Genomic DNA, 13042 nt, shown 5'->3' with positions numbered 1-13042 from the left:
TGGTTTAGCTGAGGCTGAATCCCGGAAGGTGCAGTTGGGAACTGGGTTTCGAAATGAGGTTTTGGCAACTCTGCGAAATAATGCAGAATGTGTAGAGGTGTTTGATCAAGAGTTCTTAATTTTAATAAATGCGTGCGTTGCCTAAGCCTATTGTATTTCCCGGGGTGCTGACGCACCGCTAGTTGTGAGGAGAAACTAGCCAGAGCCATGGTTCGGTGTCTCTGCGTAAATCAGTTTGATGGTTGTTCCCGAACGGCGTAGATCCGTTGCCACTCCACTGTTTGTAACGAGACATGGCTAGAGCCATGATTCGTTACAGTATATTTAAAAATATCCATTGTGGGAGCGGGGTTAAATTTTGAAATACACTTGTAGCAATGTGATATCACATGAGACTGGAAACAAAATTTGATTTCTCTAGCTCTTAAAGTCTCTGAGATCTAGGCGCTCATCAAGACGGACGGACAGACGGGCGGACAGACAGACATGGCCATATCGACTCTGCTACTGATGCTGATCATAAAACTTATGCTTTATGGGGTCGGAAACGTTTCCTTCTCTGCGTTGCACACATCCACTTTCACCACAAATACAATATACCCCATAACTCTTCGAGTACGGGTATAAAAAGTGAGTACTCGTATACATTTTAAAGCTAGGATTATTTTTAAAACAAATCTATTTATTTTTTCAGTACTGTAGTTTCACGATATATTTATATATGCAAAGTTTATTGTGGTGTATATTATGCGATTTAGCGGCAACAGATTTAAATCTATCAACAGATAGAAGGGAGACGTTCAGATCCAATCTCGTCATAGTCCAGCTTCTCAAGCTCGTTGTGCACAGTTTTAAAATTGCCTTGCAGCTCCTCGATCTGATTAAGCTTTCCAATGAGCATGAAATATTCAAACAGCGATTGTTCTTCAAAGTATGAGTTTGATGTCCAAGTATTCGTTCCGGGGGTACCAAGGTGCCCAAATATTGGTTCTCAGAATTCTGGACTATGATCACTGGATATTGTCGATGTTGCTTCTGCTTGCGTTGCCCTATAACTCACAATCATAAGTCCTGATTGGTTTCAACATGGCATTGTACAGGAGGAATTTATAGTCTAAGTTAGAGAGCGAGCGTTAATTAGCCAGTGGAGCTTACTTGCTCTAATTTTAAGATGCCCCTTATTGGCTTCTATGTGCTTGTACCAGGTAAGCCGCCTATCCAGGTGGATGTCCAGGTATGTTATATCGTCAGCTTCCGGGGTGCTTGCATTGTTCGGAACCAAAGGGGTCATCATTGTTTGTTAAGACTAAAAGTTAGATACAGGGATCTTTGGTGAGTTCCCTACAAGAGAGTATTAATCCGCTCCAGAAGCTTCGTAAAAACGGTCGTCAAATCCATTGGTTATAATATTTATTTCTATTATGCATGTATTTCTTAAAGGTACAATTGATACAAGTTTATTACGACGATGCGCACACCCAATACATGTCTTCGCGCTTCCGAAGTCAAACTCTTACTTTTCTATCGATATACTCATTTAAGCTATCCTGAACTGTCCATATCGATAGCACTACTCGAAAAGATTTTTTTCTCAAGTATTAAGCTTTCATATGCAAAAGTTATGCTTGTGCCGTATTTTTTACGAAATTTTTACTTTAAAAATTCAGGAAAAGTAAAAAAAATATATATTATGGGTCTTTTTTTTTGTGTACAGGTGCATTAATTCGGCGTCGTCTAAGGTATTGCTCATTAAAATGAGCAACTGCGGATCTAAAATTGTTTTACCAAACCTCCGAAAATTACATTTTACCGTTTTACCGTTGCTGGCACAACAAGCAAAGCTTGTTGTTTGTGCCGTAGAAAAAAAAACATAATTATTTAAAAAAATTTGAAGCCCCAAACTATCAGAAAAGGTCGGGTTGGTTCCTTGAGGAAAAAAAGTTCGAGTTTGTCGAGTAGTGTAGTAGGATAATCGCTGGTTAAAGGATTGCCAACCCTACATTCGGCCGTCCTGACTCATTATTCGACTCGAATGATTGAGACCACATCTTCATGTATTCCGCCATCGTATTGGTCTTTAAAGCCCCTTTACCATCCACTTTCTCAACAATATACCTGCCGCGTATACGCGTATAAGGACCTAAGAATTTTCCCTTCAACTTAAATCCGGCTCCAAATTGTGTACGCTTGATAGCTACCATATCATTGACTTGGTATTCGCTTTCTGTTTTACGGAATTTGTTGATTGACTTGCGATTTTCATTTTGTTTCTGTGTTATGTTCTCCTTCTTCCCTAATAAGCTTTTCTAATTCACTGTCATGTTTTGTCCTCATATTAACGCCCGTCGAATCCTTAAATGGGGATATCTTAGTACTTCTCGGAGGAGTGGAGTTTATAAACGATTGTACCCTACCAACAAGGCTTTCGGATTGTTCATGCCGAAAAGCATGCACCATGCGCCTACCCAAAATGAAGCAACTGCAACATCCAACACAAAAGCTCAAGAGAACTGTTGCTGGCTGCGACTTACGAGCACGAAGGTATGTTAGAGTTAAACTTGCAATGTTAAGTTAGTTTTACGAATGAACTGAAGAGAGAAGTTCGCATTCCGAACGAGATAACCCCCATTAAAACCGAACACATCTATCAAAGCGGAATTTTAAAAGATTACTGGCAGTAACTCCCACCACGAACGAACATTGATTCTTTGAGCCGGATACCTACACACATTGGATTTTTCTACAAAATAGGCCATCCCCTAATCCGCTCGCCCAGCTTGCTCCAGAGAATCTGCCAGCTAAGTCCTAAAATTCCAATTAATCATTGGTATCTGTGTGTTTCTGTTTATGGTGTGTGGAGGAAATCTATAGAAAGAAAAGTGTATATGAAAACAAAACAAAAAACGAGAAAAAGGCAAAGGGCGAAGAGGACAAGAAGGACCGCCATTTTTCCATAGATGTACATAAATCAACTCTCCAAGTTTTGTCAGCCTCATCGAACCTAGAACTTCGAACATAGTGGATCGAACCCAACCCAGAACCATCGAGCCGATCGCATCGAACGTACTTCAACGGACTAACATACATATGTACATACATATTTACATACATTGATTTTTCTGCGATTTTCTTATCCAAATATACCCACAGTTTTTTTCCTATCCAAAAACACACACAGTTTATATCAAAAAAGCCTTCGCAAACAAAATTCAAGCGCTTGTTCATTTTTTTGTAATCCGCCACACCTAAATGCTTGCATGCTCTTTATTAACGCAAGATATTGAAATCCGAAACCTAAAACCAAACCAATTACATGCATAAATAACCCGTTACGCACATACATACTTATATTTCCAATTGCAAGCAAAGCATACAGCGCACTCGCCAACGCATAACGCATATATGTACATACCTATGGACGGTTATTCCAAAAGACGAAAAAGTTCAGATTCACGTGTCACTCGTACCGTAACAAACCAGGTTTCTGAGTCCAAAAAATTGTTTTTAGTCGCTGCATCAGACCGTCTAAGTAAATTTGAGGCAAAATTTGCCAATCCATCCTTCGTGGAGGTTTCGCTCTTCACTCTTAAGATCCGTCTGGAGGAAGTAATGGGAAAAGGTACGGGTAAAATGTGAGCGCTGCAGCAAGACTCTCAATTTGCCTGAACCTGACAGCGACACGATTCACTCTATCAACGCGAAATATGACCATTGCTATGCAGTTTATGAAAAATTGTGCAGAATGCGGCTCCTGTATCGGTACCTAGTTTCCAGCAACGAGGCTACAGGCTACCACCCCTTGAAACCGAGGTGCTCTCCGGCGATTATCTGAAATGGCCCATGTTCCGGGACCTATTCACTGCTATCTACACGAACAATTCAAGTTTATGGCAGGTGGAAAAATTATATAAAATCAGCCAAAAATCAGCTCCCGAATGAGGGTTTTGAGTCCGCATGGTCCGCCCTCACAAAGCGCTTTGAAAATAGAAGAACGCTAGTTAATATCCAGCTGAAGATCCTTTTCCCCCTATTCACAAAGTATCCGGAGCTGCTTTGAAACATATCAAGAGTGCTGTCCAAGGATGCCTGACGGCCCTTGAACACTCCGAAGTGACCATTAATAACCGCTTCCGGACGGCGTGCTGATGTTCGTAGTTTCCTTCAAGTTGCCGCAGATAACCTTGTCACTGTGCGAACAATCTTTACCAAAGTTCAGCGTCAAGACGCGAACTTGCAACCTTTGCTCAAAGAAAAATCATCCCGTGCGTCAGTGTCCACGCTTTCTCAAAATGACTGCTTATGATAGATCCAACTACATAAAGCAACAAAAATTATGTTTGAACTGTTTTGCTAGAGGGTATCGGATCAAAGACTGCACAAGTCAGCATAATTGCTTCTTATGCAAAGGTCGCCACCACACGCTTCTGCACCGTGGTTACCCCCCTTCAGAGCCCGCCAAATCAGTTCCTCCAATCAAAACCAAAGTCAACCAATACAGTCCACTTCAGCCTTCAATATCGAGAACTACTTCACAGCAAACACACAGGGTGTTCTGCTAGGCAAAGCTTTTATAAACATATGCCACTTGGGCACTAGCTATAAAGCACGTGCATTGATCGATTCGGGGTCGGAAGCAACGTTCATCTCAGACCGCTTGTTCAGAATCATCCAGTTCTATCCAGTTCAAGTGCAAGTATCGGGCTTGAGCCAAGCAATTGCTGCAATTGGTTGAAGATTCTTTTGAGTCCGTCTGTGAAGACAATTTTATGCGAACCACCCGTACAGATCCAAGTGTCGGAAATAGGGTATCTTTGCCCTTTCGGAATCCTGAATGCATACCAAAATAGGTCATTCGAGATCAATCGCACCAGCTCAAAGGTAGTTTGAAACGAAAAGTTCCGTTGAAAGTGCAGTATGATCGCGTCCTCCAGGAGTACTTTGTCTTAGGTCATATGCGCCAAGTACCTCCAAGTAATGATTCCGATAACTTCTATCTGCTCCATCATGCTGTCAAAAAACCGGACAGCACCACTACAAAAACTACGGGTAGTCGAGGCGTTAACTCCAGTACGTCCTCAAATGGCAAGTCATTCTCCAACCAGGACCAGTTCTCCAATCAGATCTAACCATTCAGATACTGAAATGGCGGTTCTTTCCATATGTTTTTAATGCTGACATCACAAAAATGTACCGGCAAATTACCCTCGATCCTTCGCAAACAAGATTCCAAAAAATCCCTTCCAGAAACGTAGATGTCGAGCTCTGTGATTATCAGCTTACCACTGTTACGTTCGGGGTAAATTGCGCTCCATTCTTGGCCATTCGTGTGCTGAAGGAACTTGCGCTTCCCACTGGCAAGCGACATCATATCCAATTCGATGTATGTTGACGATGTGCTTGCTGGCGCACACACAACACAAGGTACAATCGCAACGATAGAGGAACTTTGCGCTGCTCTAGATAGTGCGGGGTTTTCCGTTGAGAAAGTGGACTTCTAATGCGAAGCAAGTCCACCAGGACATTCCTAAGGACCATGTGACAATTTCTTTGAATGGGGGACGCTAGCGCAGCAAAGACATAGTGATAGTGATGAATTCTTTTAAGACCATCCGGTGTAGCCTTAAGTTCCTCTTGCATCAAAAGAGAAGTCCTATCCAAATTATTCGCTCCAGCGGGAAGGCTAGCTCCAGTTGTAGTCCGAGTAAAAATCTTTATGCAGGAAATTTGGCTTAAAGAGCTCGGGTGGGACGACAACAAACCTCCTCAAAAGATGGCAGGACTTTCTACCTAGCTATCCTACTCTCCAAGAAATTAGCATACCGAGATCACACAGTCCGTCATCCAGAGAACGTGGTCTCACGTAAGATCGGAGCACAGCCCTGCTGACCTTGCTAGCAGAGGTGTTTCATCACAGGTTGCAATTGAACCAAGACTAATGGCGCATCCCAGCTGTACTTTTGCACGAGACGGAGTTGGAGCAACGCACGGTGCATTGTAACTTATCCAACTTATACAATTCGAAATCCAGACATACACAGATCGAGCGTGCCGTATCACCAAGGGATATGTGTGTGTCTTCGTGTGCTTCAGCACGAAGGCGATCCATCTGGAGGCAACCTCAGATCTCACAACCGAAAGGTTACTCGCCGCTTTTCACAGATTTGTGGCAAGACGGGGTTGCCCTCAGCAAATGTATTCCGATAATGGAAAAATATTTGTATGAGCCGCAAAGGCCCTTTCCCATGATTTCATGGTAGCTACAAGAAACTGCGTTATTGCAGCATATCCTCAACAGCATCTCACGTAGCGTTTCCTCCAAGTGCACCTCACATGGGTGACTTGTGGGAAGCGGGAGTGAAAAGTTTGAAGTACACTTTTGAAGAGTTGTCGACCCTCCTCACCAAAATAGAAGCGTGCTTGAATTCGCGGCCAATTACCCCTATGTCAGAAGATCCGACTGACCTCCTGCACCATGCGCCACGAAGCGGCACGAAGGTGTGTTAGAGTTAAGCTTGCAATGTTAAATTAGTTTTACTAATAAACAGCAGAGAGAAGCACGCACGCATCTTCTGCGAAAAGTCGGTAAAACCGACTCTATTAATTCGCTCTACCTGTCCATTACCACGTGGTACTCCTGTCGCTATCAGCAAATGTTGGATACCCTTCTCCTTACAATTTTCCTCGAAAACATTAGCAGTACCTTTAACTGTGATCACACACTTTGTTTTTGCAACCTATGAACCACCTCATTAGTGCCTGTACTCTTCTTTGGCTAAACAAATTTAGAAAAAGCGTCGACAACTAACTAAACGTGATTATACTGTTTGTTAGTCAACTCCATTGGTCCAATATGGTCCACATGATACGTTTGCAAAGGCTCATCAGATTCGCTTGAGTAGCGCATCCCTGAAGGCTGACGTATCGGTGGGCAGGTTCAGGGAACTGACCGACAGAGTTACCTCGCATATTCGTGCCATGGAGTCGCTTGCAAGCAAGGAAGAAGTGGCGGATTGTATTCTCGTGCATACTGTTCTTCAGAAGCTGGACAAAGTCTCTCAAAATAGATGGGAGGAGTCTTCGTCGAATCAAGAACGGCCATCTTGGGACAAATTATCTGGATTCTTGGAAAAAAGATGTCGAACGCTTGAAAATGCGGATCAATCCATGCAAGGACAAGATGGTCAGGTTGGCAAGTCAGAAAAACCGTGAGTACGTATCAAACAAGGTCGTTTGTAGCATCGAGCGCTCCAGTTTCCTGTAAATTGTGCGAGAGGACTCATCACATGATTGCCAATTGTCAACGGTTTGCAATTCTATCGCCGAATGATCGTCGCCTGGAAGCCAAAAGGCTCTTGCTTTGCCTTAATTGCCTACGAAAGGGCCATCAATTGAGAGATTGTAGATCAGGTCCCTGCCGCACTTGCCGATCGAAGCAACACACTCTTTTGCATTTCATTCGTCCAACCTTCGGATGACACCAATAACAGCTCTCGGCTCGATGAGTTGGTTCGTCAATTTTGGGAAGTGGAGCAACAAAGGAGGAGCTGCACTGCGAGGACCACTTTGTCAACCAGCACACTCGATTACCCTCAGGGGAATATTCCGTTAGCTTGCCCATGAAGCGAAGTCTGGAGTCCTTGGGCGATTGCTACTTGCAAGCAAAGCGACGGTTGGAAAATTTGGAGCGCAAGTTCGTGCGTAATCCAGCTCTATATTCGAAATATTCGGCATTCATGAAGGAGTACCTGTCCCTTGATCATATGTCTCTGGTGCCAAATGAAGTTAGACACAAGTGCAGATATTTCTTAACGCATCATTTCATCATTAAATAGGACAGCTCCACCACAAAGCTAAGAGTCGTATTCGACGGCTCTGCAGTTACCACATCTGGTCTCTCGTTGAATGATCTGCTTATGTCAGGTCCCACCATTCAAGCCAAGCTGTTTCACACGCTTCTTCGATCTCGTACATTTTCCATTGCTCTTACAGGCGATATCGGTAAAATGTATAGGGTCGAGCGTGTCTCAATGTCCGACACCATGCTCCAATGCATTTTGTGGAGGGACTCTGTTGACGACGATATACAGATCTTCAAGCTAAACACTGTCACCTATGGGACTAAGCCTGCATAGTTTTTAGCTATTCGAGCTATGCATCAGCTGGACATAGATGAGTCGTCTTCGTATCCATTGGGTTCGGAATTCAATTTATCCATTGGGTTCAGTCGAGGAAGTGCTGGATATTATGCGACAAACCACGGAACTTCTTGCTTGTGGCAATTTTCAGTTAAGGAAATGGTGTTCCAACTTTTCTGATGTTCTTCGTGAAGTCCCTGAGGCAGAAAGGGACAGTTTTCTGAAGCTCGATGATGGCAGCGATGTGACCAAGGCGCTTGGACTCAACCGGGAACCCCATAGGGACAAGTTCTTGTTTACTTTTGCACCTCAAATCGGTGTTGGCAAGCACACTAAGCGTTCGGTATTGTCAACCATTGCACGGTGCTATGATCCTATGGGATTGATTGGACCCACATTGACAAGAGCGAAAATCATCATGCAGCGCATGTGGAGAGACTAGCTGCATTGGGATGAAAGTCTTCCTCAGCCACTGGAATCGGCTTGGGCTGAGTTTTGCAAGGACTTCGCTACTGTGGGTCACGCTACATTTCCGCGTCACATACTTCAACCTAAGGCAAGGTTGCATGCCTTTTGTGATGCCAGCCTCCAGGCCTATGGGGCTTGTATCTATGCTCGTTCGTTTAAGGATACCGCCGATGAGGTACATTTGCTTTGCTCGAAAGCTAGAATTGCACCATTGAAAACCCTCCCGGTGCCTAAGCTTGAGGTATGTGCAGCGTTCCTATTAGCCAATTTACTTCGCGAAATTAGAAAAATGGATACCTTCGACTGCCCGATCCATTGCTGGTGGGATTCAACTGTCGTACTGTCTTGGTTGCGAAAGGCACCATCCAAATTTCGTGTCTAACAAGATTTTTGCAATACAGTAACTTACGAGGGGCATGGATTGGCGCTATGTCCCAACTGAAATGAACCCGGCTGACACTCTGTCAAAGCGAGCAGCGCCTCAGGAGCTCTTGCAGTCTAGTTTGTGGATAAATGGACCTTCTTTCTTGCAAGGCGAAAGAAGTAGCTGGCCTGAACGTTGTTCGCCCGAACTCAGTCTTCGGGAAATTAGACATCGAGTATTGCTGTCGTCTGATCGTGTCGACATCTCGCTTTCGTTTAAGCACATTAACTCATTCGGAGTCATGATGCGCATTTTTGGATATGTTCATAAGTTCGTCAGTAAGAAAAAGTCACCTGATCTCTCGTCTGAAGACCTTCGCAAAGGATCGCATTTGTTGTGTCGCATCATTCAACGAGCTCACCTGTATCCTGAGTACCGTGCTCTGCGGAAGGGGAACTGTGTGGAGTCCTCCAGCAGCATTATATTTCTCTCGCCTTTCATAGATGACGTTGGTGGTCGCTTGCGGCACTCAACTCTTGGCTTCGATGCACGCCACCCAATCGTTTTGCCCAGGGATCATCCATTGACGTTCGCCATCATCATGCACTTTCAACGGAAGCATCACCAAGCTGGTCCGCAGTCTCTACTTGCAGTTCTGGCCAATCGGCGGCATGAAAACTGTTGCTCGAGCGTTGCGGAAATGCATCATCTGCTGCAGGTCCAGACCTCGTCTTGTGGAGCACATAATGCCTGACCTACCGAAGGATCGAGTGCAGGATTCGCCTGCATTCAGCGTCATTGGAATCGACTACTGCGGTCCCTTCGGCTGTTTATGAGCGAGAAGCGGCAAGCAGCATTTATATCGTTCCCTGGGATCGTCACTCTTTGGCTTTGACGAGCTTCGGACATTGGTCTGCCAAATCCAGGCTGTAATAAATTCTCGACCTCTTCTCGCAATTGCAGAAAACCCTGAAGATCTTGGCGTGCTTACGGAAACGTTTCCTTCTCTGCGTTGCACACATCCACTTTTACCACAAATCTAATATACCTCTTACCTCTTTTTTGGGTACGGGTATAAAAAACTAAATTTCGAGTTTGACCGTTAATTACGCCCCTTCCAGTGACACGCCTACCTTAAATTTTTTTTAACAAATTATTTTAAGTATTGCAAATATATGTATTAAATTTCAGACTTATACCTACCCGGGTTCAAAAGTTATTAATTTTTTAACGTGTTTTGAGAAAACGAGCCACTGTGCGGCGTCTCAGGGTTTATGATCGCCGCTTTTCGACAGAATATTCTACCTGCACTTGTTCGCTTCTTTGCTGTAAGCAACCGCCCGTGGTTTGGCATTCCACGGCGACGCAACAACTACAATATGTATTTTTCACGGTGCGCTTTGTGAGGCATTCGCTCTGCTGCTGCTGGGTCGGGTGGCGATGCTCTTGCTAGCGCTTTCTCTTGACTGCATGAGTGCATTGCTTCGTGTGCTATGCTTGCGTCAGCGCTGCACTCGACAATTGGGGAAAGCGCTTGCTCTTAAGTGGATCACTCTCTTCAGCGCCACTGTCAACACTTTCAAAAAGAGTGGGTCTCCCAGCCGCGTTCCCGCGCAGTCTACTCGACGAGGTTGGGCTGCTGATCCACACTGCGATGGTTCGGCGCATTTCTAGTATGGATCTTGGCCCTGCTGTTCAGAGTGAATTGCGTGGTCCTGCTCTGGATCCTTCTCCCGTGGCCGCTGATGCTGATGTAGGGGCCAATTCCATTCGCACTTTCTTTCAAAATATAGCAGGTATGCGCACTAAGGCTCAGGCTGTCTTCTTGGCAGCGATTTCGACGTTGTCGCGTCACGACGCTAATCTGTATATTTTGGTAAAATTTGAAGTCTAGTGTAAGATAGTTTAGGGCGAAGCGGGAGCGCAATAAAGCTCTCTCTCGCTCTTGGTGAATTCGCCCCACTTCGCCGCCCTAGATAAGTTAGGTTTAAGAATATTTTATAACGAAAATGGAAAGAAGTCGAAAATTAATATTGAAATCGAGCGCACATCCCTTTTTTTGAGTCTTCCGTCTTTTCGTCGAAATATACAGAATTTGCAGCCACCCAACTCCGTTTTTTGTTGTTGAATTTTAATTTAGAAAAATTATTCTAAAATTTCAGACGTAATCATCTTGGTTGAAACCTGGCCCAACAAAAACGTCTTCGACAACGAGTGCTTTGATCCCAACCTTTTCCAAGTATTTCTTAAGGACTGTGCCAAAATTGTGCCAAAACGAAGCGTCAGAGAGGAGGTGGTGTCATTGTGGCCGTTAGACGCACCCTACGCTGTGACCCGATTTGTCTCCTTAATGGTGACTCTATCTTGGAGCACATTGGTGTGTCAGCGGCCAGTCAGTCGGAGACGCTATGTATCACCGCATAGTATATTCCACCGAATAGCAGGTATGAAGTCTACAAGGCGCTCACGCTGAATATTGCTAAAATATATGGTAATCTACGAGGCCGTCAGCATGTCTGCGTCGTTGGCGATTTCAATCTGGGCTCGTTGGTATGGTCCGCCGATCCGCAGTCGGCGGCTTTGATGCCGAGCAACGTGCATTTGCAGCACGAAACTCTTTTTCTGGATGACTGTATGGGCCCAAAAAAATAATATTTTTAATAGGTTAAATAAGATTCTAGATTTAGTTTTTGTTAGTGCGGATATTGATTGCTATGTTGCACATTGCGAGCTGCCTATTGCAGAATGTGACATGCATCACGTGCCGTTGGTATTCTCAGCTAAAATCTATAGTTACTCTCCCTGGTCTGAACCCGATTTCGAATATTTTTTTACTGATTTAAGTTTGAATGCTATACGGGATGACATGTTAAACGTAAACTGGGATTCTCTTCTCTTGCATCCTAGTGCTGACTTTTCTTACACTGTTTTAATTCGTACCGATTATATTATTATTGATAATAATGATTACAGAAGAGTGCGTGTCTCGTATAGGCTACTGTGGTATACGAAGGGTCTTGTGAGGTATAAGAATCTGCGTAACAAGTTTAAACGATTTAAGAAGACCCGTGACTCTGTTGACTGGTCCAGGTATGTGCTTCATAAGCGGGAGATTGATTTTTTAAATAAATAAAATAAAATAAATATATATATTTCTGACGTTGTAAGGGGACTTAAGGTTAATCGCAGGTCGTTCTGGCATTTCATAAATTCAAAAAGGTCGACGAGTGCTCTTCCTTTAGCTATGAACCCTGGTAACTTGAGCTCAAATACCGATAGTCGCATAGCAAACCTTACCTCAAATTTCAAGCCATGCGCAGCTTGTCCTGATTCTGATGTCTTAGACTCTATCCCTTCGGTGGTCTATATTGGCTCACTGGATATATCGGAGGTGGAACTTTTGGAGGCAATTGCTGATTTCGACAACTCGAGTAAACCCGGGTTCGCGTTTCTGCTTCGCAACTGCGATGTTGATTTTTGTGAACCTCTGAAAATTATCTTCAAAAATTCTTTGGTAACGGGTCAGTTTATTGGAAGATGGAAAGCTGCCACTTTTACTCCCGTTTTTACAAGAGGTGCTAAGAATTGTATCTCTAATTACACTACTCGAAAAAATTTAACTTTTTCTTCCCGCTGTGGACCAAAATGACTTTTCTGATAGATTTCGGGATTTACAAATTTTTATAGTATCATGTTTTTTTTTATGGTTTAGTTTCTTTAAAGAATTTTTGAAATTTAGTATATTTTTCAGGTTTTTTCCAGAGGAAGTGCTTCTATTTTTCACATAACTTAAGTATCTTATATCTGGTTGCATATAACTTTGCAGTTCTGAAAAGCTGACAAATGCAGCTATAAATCCGACCCAGACACTTTTTAGCTGCAGCTAATGTCTGGAGTTATTAAGCTTTTAAATTAAAATTTAAAAAACTCAAGAAAATTCGAAAGAAAAAAATATTTATTGGCATGAATTTTTATACCTGTACTCAAAAAAGGGGTATATTAGATTTGTGGTAAAAGTGGATGTGTGTGTAACGCAGAGAAGGAAACGTTTCCGACCCCATAAAGTCTATATGTT

At 43.5% G+C, this 13042-nt stretch overlaps 1 protein-coding gene across 1 annotated transcript in view; it reads right to left on the bottom strand.

Annotated features, from left to right (window-relative positions):
* The window catches only part of LOC111076108 (transcriptional regulator ATRX homolog), a 256306-nt gene that overhangs the window by 36063 nt on the left and 207201 nt on the right, over window positions 1-13042 (bottom strand). The gene's annotated exons all lie outside the window — the stretch shown is intronic.

The sequence above is a fragment of the Drosophila obscura genome, unplaced genomic scaffold, assembly GCF_018151105.1.
Source record: "Drosophila obscura isolate BZ-5 IFL unplaced genomic scaffold, ASM1815110v1 contig_137, whole genome shotgun sequence".
Taxonomy (NCBI): domain Eukaryota; kingdom Metazoa; phylum Arthropoda; class Insecta; order Diptera; family Drosophilidae; genus Drosophila; species Drosophila obscura.
The sequence above is the reverse complement of the archived record's forward strand: the minus strand, read 5'-3'. Positions and strand labels throughout refer to the sequence as shown.